The sequence below is a fragment of the Microcaecilia unicolor genome, chromosome 4 (genome assembly GCF_901765095.1).
Source record: "Microcaecilia unicolor chromosome 4, aMicUni1.1, whole genome shotgun sequence".
NCBI lineage: Eukaryota > Metazoa > Chordata > Amphibia > Gymnophiona > Siphonopidae > Microcaecilia > Microcaecilia unicolor.
The window spans coordinates 162,629,427-162,648,053 of record NC_044034.1 but is presented as its reverse complement, the minus strand read 5'-3'; the positions used below and the strand labels follow the sequence as shown (position 1 = coordinate 162,648,053).

The 18,627-nt window shown below is 43.3% G+C and overlaps 1 protein-coding gene across 1 annotated transcript in view; it reads right to left on the bottom strand.

Moving 5' to 3' along the window:
- TSPAN18 (tetraspanin 18) overlaps positions 1–10,546 on the bottom strand; it is a 243,113-nt gene extending 232,567 nt beyond the window's left edge. Inside the window, exon 1 of the mRNA XM_030199480.1 lies at positions 10,492–10,546. The gene's annotated coding sequence lies outside the window, so the exon portion shown is untranslated. The remainder of the gene's footprint in view (positions 1–10,491) is intronic.
- Positions 10,547–18,627: the final 8,081 nt, after the last annotated feature.

The window sequence follows — 18,627 nt, the reverse complement described above, 5'->3', positions numbered from 1 at the left end:
AGGAGTTCCATCCCCTTTATCATTTTAGTCGCTCTTCTTTGAACCTTTTCTAATTCCGCTATATCTTTTATGAGATACGGTGACCAGAACTGAATGCAATACTCAAGGTGTGGACGCACCATGGAGCGATACAAAGGCATTATAGTGTTTTCGGTTGTATTCACCATCCGTTTCTTAATAATTCCTAGCATTCTATTTGCTTTTTTGGCTGCCGCCACACACTGAGCAGAAGATTTCAGCATATTATCTGCAACGACACCCAGATCTTTTTCTTGAGCGCTGACCCCCAAGGTGGACCCTAGCATCAGGTAACTGTGATTCAGATTATTCTTTCCAATGTGCATCACCTTGCATTTGTCCACATTAAATTTCATCTGACATTTGGACACCCAGTCTTCCAATTTCCTAAGGTCTTCCTGCAATATTTCACATTCCGAACATGTTTTAACAGCCTTGAATAGTTTTGTATCATCTGCAAATTTAATCACCTCACTCGCCGTTTCGATTTCTATATCATTTATAAATATATTAAATAGTACCGGTCCCAGTACAGATTAGGTTTTTGAGTATTGTGATAAACACAGGACTGCCCTACCCTAAGGAGGCTGCCAGAGGGCGCTGTCCTAGGGAAAAGACTGGAAAATGCCCTGATTGTAAGCTCTTTGAGCAGGGACTGTCTTTCTTCTATGTTTGTGCAGCGCTGCGTACGCCTTGTAGCGCTATAGAAATGCTAAATAGTAGTAGTAGTAATGTGGTCACTAGAGGGAGCCAAAAGGGGTACACCAGTGGAATGACCTGAAGGGACAGCTAGGGGGTGCTCATGGTATATGACCTGGCTTTCCCTGAAGAGGCCACCAGGGGGAACTCTCAGAATAGGAGATGGAAAGGTGGAGAGAGTTTTGGTCCTGGACCTTTCTGGAACCAGGGGGAGGGGCCTAAAGAGGTGGGGAGGATTATTAGCCACCCTATAAAGAGCACCCTCCAAGAAGAGGAAGGAAGGGAGGTAGGAGATGGGGACCTGGGAAGCCTGCTGGAGGAGAGCCTCTGGAAGTGGAGAGAGTTCCCTCTAAAAACCAAGAAGGTACTTACCTCATATGCCTTTTGGTAGTAAAGGAAATGTGTATTATTGGAAGTTGAATGATATGCTGGAAAGAAGTTGTTCCCCACAATACTGGAGCAGGGTGCTAATAAAGGGGATTTGCATCTGGTATACAATGAATTTGCATATTGATGAAAGCTGAGAAACCAGGGTTATATTCCCAAGAAGGGTGACAGGGGGCCCATCAGGGGTACCGGAAAAGTGACCTGTTACCAGAGGATAAAGCAGGGAGGCATGTCCATGAACTGGTGGTAAATGAGGGAGTCACCCTGAGTTAAATGGGAAGTCCAAACATTGAGACTGAGTTTACAGGCTACCATAAAGGAGCCTTGTCTCTGGGCCTGTCTTAGAAGCAAAGTGCTAGTGAGCCCTGGCTGAGGGCTTGTGATGATGAATAGGAGCTACAAGAGGGCCATCAGCACATGAGAGCAGTGTTGCCAGGTGGGCGGTTTTACCGCCCAATTGGGCGGTTTTCCGCGACCCGCCGCGGGAAATTTTTGCCCGCGGCGGGTTGCGGTTTTTTGGGCTGGTTTTTGTGCTTCGGGCGGTTTTTTTAGGTGGCTTTTTCGGCCGCGGTGGGCGGGGTTAGTGACATGGGAGGCGGGGCCGATGACGGTGGGGGTGGGGTTGATGACGGCGGGGGCAGGGGTGATGATGCGGGGGCGGGGGTGTCAGGGGCGGGGTTTGAGTTTGGGCGGGTTTTGGGCTGGATTTTGGGCTCCTTTAGGCTGGAAAAATATTTTCCACCTGGCAACCCTGCATGAGAGTACCCCTGGGGAATTACAGTATACCCACTTCCTCCTTCCTATCATAACCCCACTTTTCTAGGCCTATTACAATTTTCACTGCTTCTAAATTTCTCACTTAGGTTTCATATGTTACCACATGACCAAACACACATCACAAATGCACTCCTCCTTCCCCCCTTATACACAGCAATAACAAATAGCTGGAACAGAAAGGAAGCAGGAGCATACATCCTGCAGATTCTAAGGGGAAGCTGGGAAATAAATGCTAATGAATGGTTGGCCATATCCCAGCACAGACCAACCTTCGCCGAATGTGTGCATGTTTCTGATGAAACTGTGGTAACACAAGTGACAAATGTACAGAATCAGCAGGAAATAGCTACAGACAGAGGTGAGCGTTCTTCCTGAGAGGAAGCTGAAGTAAGCACTTCTGTCATTCCTCTACTACTGGTAAAATTGATAATTTATGTAGCTTTATACTAAGCATGCTTCCAAAAGCCATCCTCAGTCAATGGGGTAGTGGAGTCAGAGGGTATTCACCATGAACTCCCCCCCCCCTCCCCTGTCACAACATTGTTAACAACCCATTTTCTCCCTTCTCTCCAGTCTGCATGGTTCTTCCCATGGAATCCTTCTAATTCCATGTTGGCTGCCTGCCTCTCACTCTTGCTTTTCTTATAAATATAACAGCCTGAGTAGCTGTGAAACTGAACACCAGGCCTACTGTGTGAGGCAGGGGCAAAGTGGCCTGGGGCCACGTTGGACATGGAGAAAGCTAATTCTCAAGTCCCTATCTTCTGTGGAATATGGTCTTCCTCCTCTGGATGAGAACATCCTTGTGTGATGGGATTATTTTTTTTGTTGGCCCTGTAGTTTCCTTCTCTTCTTTGGGTTTCCTACTCGATAGGGATCTGAGCCTTTGTTTGTAACTATTTGGGAATTTCCCGCCTATTTTCTATCCTATCTGAATTCACTAAGCCAAGTCGGTGTAACGAAGAAGATCCTTGACTGTGGATCATGGCATAGGGCTCCTTCTGGCAGTGGCTTAAATCTGGTAGATGCCACTGTTGTGTGACTCTTTTCTCCCAGTGACAACCCAGCCCTGGCCAGTTCAGAAATCAGTGTCCTGACCTAGAAATTAAACTTGGGTTGAGCCACTGGAGTGGCACCTGGTGGAAATATTTCCATACTGAAGGCAGATTCCATCTTGTGTCCTTTTCCATAAACATAAGCGCTTACTGGCCAAAGAAATACTGATTAAGAACCAAAGCATTACTGAAATAGCATGCAAAGCTGATTAATTCTGGGATTTTTTAGCTTGTTTTTTTTTTTTTTAATTATTATTAAACTGTATAATTTCTTCAAAGCTAGTAAAATAAACCGTGAGCAGGCTGCTTGCACTGGAAGATTAAAGACAGAACAATGGAAACTGGTGTAAGAATGATATTTTGTAGCACCAGGTCTGCAAACAGAGCCTTTGGCATCCTTCTGTAACCACAGGCCAATGAGAAGGTACCAACTTGTTAGCATGTCTGGAAAATATGCAATACAACAGAATATGGCCTTGGTCTAAACTCCCAGGCCTTGATGGCCACTGACAAGTCAGGTTTTCAGGTTATCTTTAATGAACATGCATCAGAGAGCTCTATTTGCCTATTACTTGGGTTTTATGGAGGAGAAGGAGTAGCCTAATTGTTAGTGCAGTGTGCTTTGATCCTTGCAACCTGGGTTCAATTCCCTACTGACCTTGGGCAAGTCACTTAACCCTCCATTGTCCCAGGTACAAAAAAACTTAGCAGTACATTTACTAAGGCATATCAGCATTTTTAACATGCCTATAAAGTTAAGGTGTGTTAAACGCTAACACACCAATACATTCCTATAGGCACATTAGTGTTTGATGCGTGTTAGCATTTAACATGCTTTAAAAACACTAACATGCCTATGGCGCACCTTTGTAAACACAGGAGTTAGATTGTGAGCCCCCTAGGGACAGAGAAAGTACCTGTATATAATGTGTACAGCAACTGCGTACATCTAGTAGTGTTATACAAATGATTATACAATTACTTAATGAAATCCGCCCCTGACCGCTTCATAGCAGACTTCACATCCCACCTAAACTACATGATTCAGCAAGGTCTCTTCCCTAAGGAAAATGGCAATATCCTACTCACTCCAATACCAAAAGACACCAAGAAAAAAAAACCAAATGGAATCACTAACTACCGTCCAGTAGCATCCAGTCCGTTGTCAGTCAAACTGATGGAAAGCATGGTAGCCAAACAATTTACAGATTATATAAACAAATTCTTAATATTACACAAATCACAGTCAGATTTTAGCCCCCTCCACAGCACAGAAACAGTACTACTCACTCTCCTAACCAAATTCAAGCAGGAAACAGCAAATAGGCAAAAACATCCTCCTCCTCCAAATCGACATGTCTAGTGCATTCGACATGGTAAACCATAATATATTAATAAGATTACTAGATAAGTTTGGGATTGGTGGAAACATACTTAGCTGGATCAAGGGTTTCCTAACCACAAGAACATATCAAGTAAAATCAAACGCCAACATATCATCACCGTGGAAAGCAGACTGCGGAGTACCACAAGGTTCACTACTATCACTGATCCTCTTCAACCTAATGATGACTCCACTAGCCAAGTCCTTATCCAACCAAGTCCTTAACCCCTTCATTTATGCAGACGATGTCACAATATACATTCCTTACAAATCTAAACTGACAGAAATCACCAACAAAATCAAGATCAGCTTGAACATCATGGAGTCTTGGGCAAATGCATTTCAACTAAAACTAAACAAAGAAAAAACACACTGTCTCATCCCCTCGTCCCTACACAGCGCGGATAACCCCACAGTTATCAACACCTCAGATTACATCCTCTCTATCTCAGACAGCCTGAAAATCCTCGGCGTTACAATAGACCGCAACTTAACACTAGAGAGCCAAGTGACATCCACAACAAAGAAAATGTTCCACTCAATGTCGAAACTCAAACGCGTGAAACAATTTTTCCCGAGGGCAACATTTCACAACCTGAAACAATCAATGGTACTAAACCATGTAGACTACTGCAATGGAATTTATGCGGGATGCAAAGAACAAATCTTAAAGAAACTTCAGACCGCTCAAAACATGGCAGCTAGGCTTATCTTCGGAAAAACGCGATTTGAAAGTGCAAAACCCCTGGCTCCCAATCAAAGAATGCATTGCTTTCATAATCTGCACTCTGGTTCACAAAATTATCTACAGTGAAGCTCCAGGATACATGACAGACTCGATCAATCTACCAACTAGAAACACATCCGAATCAACACGAACGTACCTAAATCTGCACTACCCAAGCTGCAAAGGACTCAAATACAAATCAAATACGTGTCCAGTTTTTCCTACATAAGCACACAACTGTGGAACGCATTACCAAAAGCCTTGAAAACTACGAATGACCACCTAAACGTCCGGAAAACACTAAAAACTAACCTGTTTAAAAAGGCATACCCTACCGATCCAACATAAATGCCTGATCTCTGCAACACAACAAAACTAAAGAACGTAATGGACATAACACAACTCTTCCGTTGTACGATTCCCTAGTGTGGCTGTGCCACATGAACTTTATCTTACCACAACATCACTTTGTATTTGTTTACGCCGGAGTCTGTAACGCCTCTCCGGTACAATGTAAGCCACATTGAGCCTACAAATAGGTGGGGAAATGTGGGATATAAATGTAACAAATAAAATAAATGCAAATCTCTTTCATGCATAAAATATCCTGAAAACCTAACCTGTTTGTGGCTCTTGAGAACTGGAAGTGAATACGCTTGGAATGGATCTCTGCTGTTCCATTGCTGCTATTATCAATACAACCTTTTCTTCTTTAAGGGTTTAATGGGGATTGTGGTAGCTATAATATTACTTGTCTCTTACAGTGAGATAAATCCCTTGCACTTATCGGCTGCCTCAAAGGCTTTCTCCCTAACACTGCTGATCCCTCTTGCTTTCTTCTTTCCATTACGCTTTGCCAGTAAATAGCTGTCTTCACGTCTGCATTGTGGCCTGGTGCCATCCTGTTTCCAAGCGCCAGAACTTCAGAAACCATTCCTATCTCTAAGATACAGACCAGAGCAAGCGGCCACACGGCTCAGCTGTTGGCTGCCTGCATCCAGCCTTTCACTGCCTGTCTAAGCAAATCAAAGAGACTGTGTGCAAAATCTTCCCAGGCTATTAGGAAAAGTTTTCCTTCTAGGGTAGCAGGAAAGTTGGGTAGGTAACAGCTTGGTCCTTCAGTTTAGTAGCAAATGAAACTATTTTCATAGAAGGGCTCCAAGACTGCCCGGACCAACTTCTGCACAGAATTTCTTTGATATTCAGCTTCTACCTGAGTCAGAATTTTGTGGGGAAATCTTCTATGTATTAATGTTTGCTTGAATATATCTGTTTGTAGATGTGGAATGGATGAAGAAAGGGATTTTGTTTTAATGGCATGAACAGGAAAGTCAGATTGGGGAGAAGGGGGCCACTAGCCTACCAGGTGATTTTGTGGTGTTGGGGTGGGAATGCAGACTTGGTAGCTTTTTAAAAAAAAATCCCCCTTCCTGTCAACGTGTGAACCAATCACTGCTCACTCACAAACAGGAGGCGGGACATTTTCACAATGAGTGACAGATTACTGCTGTGGTATGCACCGCTTTTTTTCTGACACAGCACACTTTTTAACATAACAATCATTTGCACGCTCATTGATAACTGCATCACCACGGTATATTTTTCCAGTAATTTCATGGTAGAAGCTGTGCGTCTGCAGCTCTGTCATGTGGCTTTCTGCATCAACTCTACACCCCACTCCTCACCCATATACACACACAATAGTCTTCAAGCGCCACCTAACATTCCACCCCTCCCCCCCCCCCCCCCCCCCCCCCCCCCCAGCCACACACACAGTTTTTGCACTGCAAGCTTCTTCCTTGCTCAGTTCTGGATACCAGCTGTAGCTCTCTACTACATACACCTGCCCAACTGCAAAAACGTACTATACAAGTCCAATTACATGGCGAGATTCAGCTACCTGGGCTCAAAATGGTGGAAGTCAATTCCCATAGTCATAAGAAGCATCACGAACTACCTCCAGTTCAGAAAAGACCTAAAGACCTACCTCTACAGGACATTCTATGAGTGAAAAATGCACTAATCATTCTGGAACAACAATATACAACACAACCTTTAACTGTAACACATCTTTTCATTTAAGAAATGCACTTAAACATATCTTCTCAAGAAACCCAATGACTATTCCATAAGCACTAATAGTTATCTTGCCAACCACTGTAAAACACAGCATCATACAACCTTGTAAATGTAAGCCACATTGAACTGAAAGTTTTTGGATAATTGTGTGATACAAGTACAAATAAATACAAATATATAAACAAATATCTAATGGTCACTAGGAATGTGCAGTCATTTGAAATAATGTCTGAAATGTGAATGACAATTCCTATGTCATTTCTGACTCAAAATGACAGCAAAAAAATCCCCAACTTTCAGGTTTTTCCTGGTGTCTACAATAGTGAACACTCTTTTGAACAAAGGTGCCCTTCTGCTGAAATAGCACACCCTTGTTTAGGAGAAAGGCACACTATTTCAGCAGAGGGCTGCACTACTGTGCTAAAGAACACACTCTTTTGGCAAATGGGTGCACTTTTTCAACAGAGGGTGCATTCTCGATGACATTGCCCTGAAACAAACAACCAAACAATAATAAATCAAAAGATCTCATATACTTTTGAAGATTAGGGCTTTGTTCTCAGATGATTTTCAATATGAAACTAATGATATTGTAAATTATCCTTCTGAAATTATTGGAGACAGAATTTGGTTCAATTTTTCTTCTATTGATTGGGTTTAGTTTAAATCACTCTCTTGCAAATATTCTAAATCTTGTTGTATCGCTTTTCTCCATCTTTGATAGCTGCACCTCCATATCAGTTTTTGCTTATTTTATTTGAGTGAATTCAATACTTACTAATGTTAGGTTCTTTTCCCTGTAGAATGGGAGAAATTATAATTACACCTATTATGAAGGATTTAAGAGTCTAGGGGGTTAGTGTCCAACTACAGACCAGCAGCATCAATACCTTTCTTTGTTAAACTTATGGAAGGTCTGGTCTGTTCCCAACTGGACTCCTATTTGCTAAAGCCAATCAGGTTTTAGTCCATGTCACTGTACCAAGACAGTAGTAATTTCTATCTGTGATACTGCTCGGCACATTATGTTACAAATGGTAGAGCTCTGTTGCTTCAATTTGATCTTTTGTCCGCCTTCGATCTGGTGACCCACGATATACTGATTGCAGTACTCAATCAGATTGGCATAGACTGTAAAGTGCTCAGCTGGTTTAGAGGATATTTAGTTTCAAGATCTTACAGGGTAAAGAACTGTGGAAACTGTCAGCTGGAGTAATCTATGTGGTGTTCCACAGGGCTCTCCCTTGTCACCCACCTTGTTCAATATATTTTACACTTTATAGGTTTGGAATTGACAAGGGAGGGTTTTCCAACATACAGCTATGCTGATGATATTACTATAATAATTCCTCTCCTCTCTGGCTCAAGTACCCTCTACTGTTTATAGCTGTCTTGCTTTGATTAGTTCCTGGATGACCTGACAGCACTTAAAACTAAACACAGACAAAACTAAGCTTTAATTGATAACCCTGATCCAACTATGGACCATATATTGGTCAACCAAACTAAATGTACACTTTCTCCAGTTGTGACGATCTTAGGGGTATATATTGATCAAACACTATCATTTGAAATGCAGCTTAACACTTTGACAAACAGTGCTTTATCCCTTCTTTGAAACCTAAGACATATATGTAAATATTTTGAACCTGTACAATTCAGATTGTTGGCCAGTCACTTTTGTTGTCCAGAATCGATTATTATTGTAGCCTTGTCTATCTAGCAGCCCCAAGGAATACCATCCAAAGACTGCAAACTATCAAAAATACTCCGATCATATTGATTTTTCTCTCTACAGAAAAAGGATAGGATCTCCCCATGTTTTATCAAACTTCACTGGCTGCCTATAGAGGCAAGGGTCTTGTTTAAATTCTGCTGTATGCTATATAAGATTTTTAATGGGGACTGCTCTTATTTGCTTACCTATTTACATTTTTTGCCCAACGATAGGGCTATAAGATCCAGTTATAGCTCACCTTACACTTCACCTTCCATTAAGGGAGTTAAGAGATTCATTCCATATAATAGACTTTTAGCTGTTCAAGACAGGAGTGGGAGAGGGGGAAGATGTGAGCTCAGAGGCTGGGTATTTTGACACCCTTAATCACTGGCACCCTGGGCCAGAGCCTCACCTGATCCAATGGTTAAGCAGGCCCTGACCCTATCCCCTTTATGTCCTTCTGCTGAGAGCCTGCATGTAAGATTATTAATGGGGACTACCCTTCTTATTTGCTTACCCATTTAAATGTTTTGCCCAACAATAGGGATATAAGATCCAGTTATAATATCACCTCCAGTCCACCACTGGCTAGGACTAAGGGACACACTTGGGTATTACTGGGTAGTGATTAGTTCACTGCAACTTGTGGGGTTCATGACTAGTGAGATTTAGGAATTCAGACACCACACAAGAAAAACTACACTGCAGGAAAGGTGATAATTCAAGTATGACTATCCCCCCAGTTTTTCCTTCTCAGGCTAGCTGGGTTTCCTAGTAGCACAGGTGTGATGGAAGCTGGCTGTATAACCTTGTATCTGTTCCAAAGGACTGAATAACAGAGGTTTAGTTACATAGTTCAAGTCTTACCCATACCCTGCCATAGCCAGGAAACCCAGAACAATCAGATGAGAGGCGCAGTGCCCCCGTGGGTGCACGGAGCCGGAGATAACATTGCGCCGTGCACCGAGGGGGCATGCGCGTTCGGGCCAGCGGGGTGCCCAGGACAGGGGCAAGGTGGTCGCATTCCTGACGCGAAAGGGGCACCCCGCTGGGAGAGGGAGGAGAGAAAACGGGGTATAAAAGCCCCGGGGAGGAGCCCGGACAACCTCTTTCGCGTCCGGGCTCCAGGTGCACCCAGCCCTCCCACCTCAATTTATGCTATGTCTACTGTACATGTTCTATACTGTCGCAGCTTTGGCGGGGTACCCAAGCCTGATGGTGTAAGCTAGGCAGCTGGGGCAGCTGCGAGTACGGTGGAGCTCCCTTGCTAGACGGCGGGGAGCTCAGGTTACGCTTGGTCAGTCCTGCTAGGATGGCGGACTGAGGATGGACATTGAGCCAGAGGCTGTGGGAGGCTTGGGTATACCCATATGTAAGATGTTTGTATATAAATAAAGCTGCGGCCAAGTTATACCATATTAAATACATTGTGTCTTGTGATGATTAATGCGGGTACTGCTATAAAACTGTAAACCGAGGTCTCTCGGCTGCCTATGTTATCAGAAATGTAGACCTCTTGGCCTATTCTGGGCCTTTAAAAATTATGCAAATGAGAAAGAGAAGTAAACTGAGCCCCTACTTCAGTTCCTGTCTTTGCCTGTGGTACAAATTGGAAGTCAAAACATTACAGCAACTAATACCTCACCTTCGAGTTCACTCATAGACATGCAAAAATCCAGTTTTGTTCCAGAGGTGTGTGGGAAGCCTTGCCCTTTCTTTCACATGAAGATAGAAACGCAAAGTCAGTCAAACGCCTCAACAGTCTGTATCATCAGAGTTGAAGGTGTCTACTTCTGATCTGGAGGACTGTTGCTAAAAGCAACTTGCTTAGGCCCTCCCCTTCCTCCCACCCCCAGGCTTTTGGGAAGTGAATGTTTTCTCAGGTTCAGTGGGAAAATAATGTCAGCAAGCTGCAATCAATTCTGGGCTCAGCCACAAACATTTAGCAGACTATGAATTTAATCCCTCACTAGCCTTGAGGCTCAGAAGGCAGGCATCCATCTTCTACAACTCTGCAGCCTCCTGCTTGTACAAGTTTTTATCAGTAGCAAAGAAACCAGTTTAAAGGAGATGGTGAAGATTAAGTTTCTAGGGCTTGGGGATTTGGTGAATGTTTGTTTTATTCTGGAAACTGAAGTCAGCTGAACTCAGTCATTGTATCTGATGAAAATAAGAGGCCGGAGCACTTGTGTAAACGGAGGCCACATGTCTCAGCAAAAACCTTCACCTCGGTTAATGCCACAAGATCTAGGAGTGAAACAGCTTGTGCTACATTAACAAATTAAAACATGCAGAGGCAGCGGAATGGAGTGAACCACTGAGGACATGGCCATACCAATATTTTGCCTAACCCAGCATCAGCATCACAACACCTTGGGGGAGGGATAGAAGTTGATTTGTTTGGCCCCCTCCAACCAAAGGCCTGTTCTGCTGCCCCTGCAATCAGGAATGTTTTCTTCTTTTAAGTTCATGGATTTAACTCCAAAGAAATGTCCAATATAAACACAGATATACGCAAATTGATACAATCACAGTACCAGAAACATGCACACACGGATTTATGTGGTCATACATATGATGTACACAGACTAAAAAAGGGTCAGAGAAACAAACCTAGTAGACATATAAGAATACAAGTTGTCCTGCTGGGACAAAATAAGAGTCCAGTATCCAGTTTCCAACAGTGACAAGTCTAGGTCACAAGAAATTACAAGTACAGTAGAGTCACAAAGAGAAAGCTAGAAACATACACACTCATACATGACTGTTTTTAGATGTTTTAGATTTGTTTTTGTACGATAGACTGATTTTATGTTTTATGTCTTGGGATTCTTTTTCTTTTTATGATGCTGTCAGTTTTTTTTTTAATTGTATTGTGTTTTTATTTGCATTAATTCTTATATTATGACAGGTGTTCTCAATCCAGTGTTTGTAGGATATCCACGATAGATATGCATGAGAGAGATTTACAGGCAAAGCAAACGGGGAGAACCTCTGTGGAGAAACAGAAGGCGGTTTGTGCTGCCGAAACACGGACCGTGTCGGGTTCTCCCTTTCAAGCAGCAAATAAAGCGCTTTTAAGCACCATTTCCTGGGTTGGATCGTCCTTTGGCCGGCCTCTACTTTCTTCTGCTTGAGAAAGATTTACATTCACTACCCCCATTGCACGTAAATCTATCTCATGCATATTCATTGTGGATAACTTGAAAACCTGACTGGCCGGGTGTGTCTTGAGGACTGGGTTGAGAACCCTCTGTATTATGATGATGATATCCTTCACTGTGATTAGATTATGCAGAATATTTTAAATGATCAAAAAATAAATCCTGCATGTGACCTAACAGCGTACTTCTTTAACATCTGATTTACATATCAAGGATCTACTGCTGAAGTATTTGCAAAATAATTTGCAAAAGTGAAAGATATATCTCACTGGAAATGATTGTACAGATCTGTCACCATTGCCACTTTGAGTTAAATGCAAGTAAATGTTCCACTTCAGTGATAGGTTAATATTATATCACTGTTCCTTACTGGGCATAGAGGAGAGCACAAAAATAAGAATTGTCCTTCCTGATCAGAGAGGGGTGTGCACACAGCTGGTGCTCACATCAGGAATGTGTGGTGGCTCTTAATCTCTAGTGCTTTGCATGGCAGGACTGACCCTACCATTTAAGGACTGTTTTTGCACCTGGCTCCACTTTTCTGCCCTGCTTTTCAGCTTGTATGTGATTTATGCAAATGGAACCCTGTAAGGAGCCTCAGGACCTGGCTCCACATTCCCAACTGACTGCCCCGGCTGTTGGGGTCTTTGGGTTGGTTTCTGCCAGGTTCTCTATGGGGTATCTTTTCCTTGTCCAGATTTGTGCACTTTCAATCTCATATAATTTCTGTAGGGGGAGGGGGAGACAGAAAAACATTTTATTTCATGAGTTTGGTTTTCCTTCCTTTGTTCCCATTAAGTGTTTCATGTCTTTCATTATGCACATAAGTAGTGTGTTCATACACTTAAGCTAATTCGATGGATGTAACATCAATTTTATGCAAGCAAAGGAGACAAATAGATTGGCATCCCTACAGTTCTAGACCTGTTAATTAGTTACTCCGTAAAGGAACAAACACTTTTGAGCATGTCAGAGAACAGCCTTCATGCAGCAGGCTTCAGGTAAGAAGGAACATTTGAGCCAATCCTGTGTATTCAACACCTGTGTCAAAGGTTTTCCTATTCAGAAACTTCAAGAATTCTTTGAAGAAACAGTTCAATAAAACTAGGATAAATTCCCCATGTTGTAATATGTGATATATGCATGCAGGTGCACAAACACACGCAAAACATACAGCACATGAGGGCTAACATGCAAAAATACAATATGTCTGTGATGGTCAGCTGGCTACATGTGCCTCTTGAGGCCATAGACTCCAACATTTCTAAACAATTGGGGGTACCAAACACAATACAAATTATCCCTCCCTGGAAAGGAAGAGATTTGCTTAATATTGGGGTGCTCAGCACCCATTGCACCTACAGAGCTGGCTCCTATGCTTGGGACACTGTTACATTGTCTATAGCCTGGCAGTCAGCCATGATAGTTACTGGGAGGGTGAAGCTAAATTATCCTATTCTGAATTTATTTCCCATCTATGCCCTGCAGAGTGCTACAGACCCTGAATGGAATACCAGAAATAATATTGTTTTAAAGTTCTAATCATGGATCCTACTTTTTTGTGATCCTGTGGCTAAGGAATTTGTGTCCAAAATCTGTCACCGAATCCTGACTTCCTATGGTCCTGGTGGCCATCAGGACATAGCTGCCTGAAAGCCAGAGCCCAGGGTGGGTTACAAGAAACAAGCAGAACCCAGACAAAAATATAAGGAACTCAACAAAAGGGCACGGAATTGCTGCAAAGCTAGAACTAGGTTCAAGGTTGAGAAGGCTTCTGTGGAGAAGAATCAAAGATGCAACATGGGAACCAAAGCAGTAGGCAACACTGAAAAAGTGCAGTCCAAGCTCTGACAGGAAAACTAGATAGGATTAGTGACTGAGTAAATGAGTTTATATAGGTATCCAGAGATGGAACAAGAGTGCCTCTCTGGCAGGAAACAGAAGCTATGAGGTGACTGACCAGTTTGACTGGTGAACTACTGACACCCACAGGTAGGAGGCCAGAAGTTCACCCCAGCAATACTTACAGGAGCTGAGTCCCCTACAAGTCCGTGGCAGAAACCCCAATATCAGATTTGTCATGAGAGTCATCTCTTCAGTTTCTTGGATTTATGACAGTTGAAACAAGAGGAGTGATTGAAGCAGTGACCATGAGGCAGATCTGATACTGTGTGTGCTCAATCAGCTCTGAAGATAGTGCCTGTGGCTGCAGAACAGAAACGTATATCAGACGCAGGGATAGTCTGATCAGAGCCAAGCAGAAATATTCTCTCTAGAAAGAGAGGAGCAGACATGGTCTTATGCTACCCTATTGAGCAAAGACTTAACCACAAAAACTTTCCAAGTAGGGTAAAATTTCATCTGTCTAAGAACAACTGGAAAAAAAAAAAGGAGTAAAAATCAACCCAACAGCCAAGATCAACACACCCTGCCTGTTCTATGCTTTGGGCTTGGGATACAGAAAGTGCTGAAATGTGTGGATTTAAAATTTGGTGTCAAGGGACAGAGCAAAGGAGGCTCATGTCTTTGGTGAGTTTTAACTGAGATGCAGCCTTTTTCATGTGGGCAAGGGCAGTCTGCAAAATAAGGGACTCCTTGATGGGTCCCGACTGGAAAGGGAAGGCTATGTTTACTTAAGATTATTCTTAGAACAATAGCCCAGATAAACTGCCACAGTTGCCAAATTCCTCAAACTAGCAGCTTGTCTATATCTTGGCTCTAAATGCATCCCAGATTCTTTGGGCTCTTAACAAATATATAATTTCTTATCTTTTTACACATTTCTGTGAAAAATAAAACCACTTTTTTTCCTCCTGTGTTCCCCTTGGTTTAGAAAACTCTCCTTCCCTGAATGACTCTTCAGCTGTTTGTGCTGTTTTGCATTTTCTCTCAGTGCCCCAGTTTAGATTCTGGATGGCAATGTAGTAGGGAGTTTTCAGGAACTTTAAACTTTGGAATCTCTTTGGAATGACAAAAAAAAATTGCAACAAGTTTGGTTGATCTTAACTCAAAACAAAAAGTCCTACAGCTGCCTTTTCCTGTTAGAACTAGCTGCTGTAAATTTGAAGACCATGTGAGTTCTAATGCCCATCCTACCCCTGCTTGGGTTGTCTAATTTTTCAGGATAGTTTAATCTAGTTCAGGGCCACCAAGAGGGGGGGACAGGGGGGACAAAATTCCCCGGGCCCGGGCCTCTGGGGGGGGGCCGGCGCCGCTGCCGCAGTCCGGCCCGCCCTCTGTCGCTCCCTGGCATTGAATTTAAGCGCCTCACCTTCGAAAGCGCAGCAAGCAGCGGCAGACCACTCTTTCCTTCCATGTCCCGCCCTCGCCTGACGTAATTTCCGCAAGGGTGGGACACAGAAGGAAGGAGTGGTCTGCCGCTGCTTGCTGCACTTTCGAAGGTGAGGCGCTTAAGGTCAGTGCAGAGGGCCCGGGGTGGAGAGAGGGCCCGGTGGTGAGTGGAGGGGGGGCCCAGCGATCTCAGGTGGGGGAGGCCCCGGCGACCTCGGGTGGGGGGGGGGCCCAGGGGCGGCCTTGTCCCGGGCCTGGCCCAGTCTCTCGGCGGCCCTGATCTAGTTTGGTTTTACATGCCCTTTTCAGGTCCCCACATCCTTAGTGCCTACATGTCAGGGAAATCAGAACTAAAAATTCATATATACACTGACATACACTGAGGTAAAAACAGAGACAGTAGGTAGTCTTAACCCCTGGACAAACTCCTCCTTTTTCTGTTTATTCAACTGCAACTAGGTAATAATAATGTTAATAGCATAATCGCTCCTCATTAATCCACCCCAGGCCTGGCTACAATGCATGGGCCTAATGTGCCTCCTGACTGTGAGGTGCACTGGGGTCCTGCTGATTGTTACTATTACAATTTACCACATGGGTCTGCTTGGAAATGGAATTGGGGATGATGAGAGGACCAGAATGAGGCAGAACTAATATCATTCAGTCAGAAATTAGGGAGGGAGGGAAAAGGCTTGAGTCTTGCAGAAAATTTGCCATACTATGTGTTAGCATCTCCTGGCCCAGAGAAAGATCACTATTCAGCAGTCAGCCTCACTACATAGCTCCCAGATGGACCACCTCAAAAGTAAGGTCAATTAAAGGACTTCCAGGTCCACACAGCACCCAGAGTCCCCAGGCCACAAGCTGTGCAACACCCAACTTCTGAGTTCCTTTAGACTACAGATTATGCAATACCTGTGCCCTCAATTTGCTGGCTATGAGGCACTTAGGCTCCCACACATGTGGGACAGCAGCTTGCATGTCACCACGGTCCAGGACTACAAGGTGTGATTGGATGTTTCATTATTCTTCATTCCTACTGGCTGGCTCTGTGGATGGGTACATTCCACCCAGGATGTGAATGTCCACTCTGTAGTCAGGGTCTTGGTTTTTCAGTACCCTTCCTTTCAGCCTCGTTTCCTCTTCCCTTCCTACTCTTGTGTCCTTTCTCTCCCTTAATCCCCCACCCTCCGTTTTAAAAAAATATATATTTTTATTAAATTTTCAAATATAAACCATCATCAAATATACAGCAAACATAGCATTGATTGAATACACACATTGCCCGTAAATCCCAGGCCCCCCCTCCCACCCCCATCTAGCTAATTACACTTATATTACAGTTGATGGCCAGTGTCCAGCATTCCAGTCGCCTATTATCACACCCGAAACTTAGGCCGATGGTATGATCAAACTAGGGGCATCCCCCCTCCATTTCTTAATCCTTTGATTGCCTAAAAACTATAGTGGGTGTTAGCAAGAGAACCAACCGATCAACCCTAATAATGTTTTAGAGTCCATTATAGAATTTGTTATGATGTATCCCTGTTATTACCACTCCTTCCAGAGACACCAGCAATGCAGTCAGTATTCTGGGGGCAGGAATTAGAGCTCTTGGTTGTCTCCTCCTGCCACATCACTTAAAATCCAAGCGCAAACTCAATGGCCAAAATTTATTTTAAAACACCCTACTGTATTTCCTTAGAGAAGGGATGGGATTTTATATACCATCATTCTTTGGTTACAATCAAAGGCACTTATTTTGTGCGCAGGGCAATGGAGGGTTAAGTGGATCGCCCAGAGTCAATGGGAATCAAACTCTGTTCCCCTGGTTCTCATGTCACTGCATTGACCATTAGGATACCTCTCTACACCTATTTCAACCATTAGGGCAGTAGCTTCACATCTGCTTCCTGAAATGCCTTCTTTTCCCTTTCCCCATTCAGGAACTGCAAGCACATTCAGTCGCTGATGTACAAGGTCACAGCTTTATTAATATATATAGTATGCATGGAGAAGTAGCCCAGAAATTTAGAGTACTGGACTGACAAATCTCACTGCTGCTTCTTGTGATTTTGGGCAAGTCACTTTATTATTATTATTAGCATTTGTACAGCGCTACCAGACGCACGCAGCGCTGAACACCTGACACAAAGAGACAGTCCCTGCTCAAAAGAGCTTACAATCTAAGTAATACAGCAATGGCACCTGGTTACCATTTACATAGTAACATAGTAGATGACGGCAGAAAAAGACCTGCACAGTCCATCCAGTCTGCCCAACAAGATAAACTCATATGTGTATCCTTACCTTGATTTGTACCTGCCTTTTTCAGGGCATAGACCGTACAAGTCTGCCCAGCAGTATTTCCCGCCTCCCAACCACCAGTCCCACCTCCCATCACCGGCTCTGGCACAGACCATATAAGTCTGCCCTCCACTATCCTCACCTCCCAACCACCAACCCGTCTTCCCTCACGTGCTCCACCACCCAATTTACCCTGGCATTCCAACCCAGAGGTTTCCTCTTACAATGTTATATGTGTTTTTATCAGGATAAAACCGTAGGCTGGACTGAATGAGGGACATGGGGCATTCTCTTGCATAGTCAGTCATGTCACTAAGTGACCAAAGAACCCTAATGCTGAGAGACACAGACTGTGTCCTGGAGATCCATTGAGCTGGGATTGAATTGAAACCATCATGGAGCCATTTTTACCTGTTGTATGAGACATGTGGAGTATGCCTTCTCACCTAGATAACCACCCTTGGCAGTCCTGAGTTTCCCACCACTATTGTTATTAATTTTATTTATTTAAACATTTATATTCCACTCAATCCATGGTTCTTAGTGGATGAAAATACTACTTATCATTTTTATAGCGCTAGTAGACGTACACAGTGCTGTACACAAACCTCGATGGAGTTCACAATCTATCCATGACAGCCAAAAAGGATAAATGTTTGTTTATGTGTATTCTAAATTTGATATAGCCTTTACTAACAAAAGCTCAATGTGGTTTACAAACAATACATTTTAAATAAAATGGGAAAGCGTTCCAATTAAAACAGGAAATAACACACACTCATATCTTATATAGGCATTAAAAAAAATAGTAAGGGCTGCATCTCTAAAAGGTCGCACAGGCCGTGTACAGGGTTTTGGTTGTTATGGGATATGAAACAGATGAAGAAAGGGTTAAGAGTTAAAAGCAGACTTCTGGCCTGGATTTGAATAGGGTTAGAGACGAAGTATGATGTACTGACTCAGAAGTCTGTTCCAGATATACAGCACAGCATAGTAAAAGGAACAGAATCTGGCGTTGA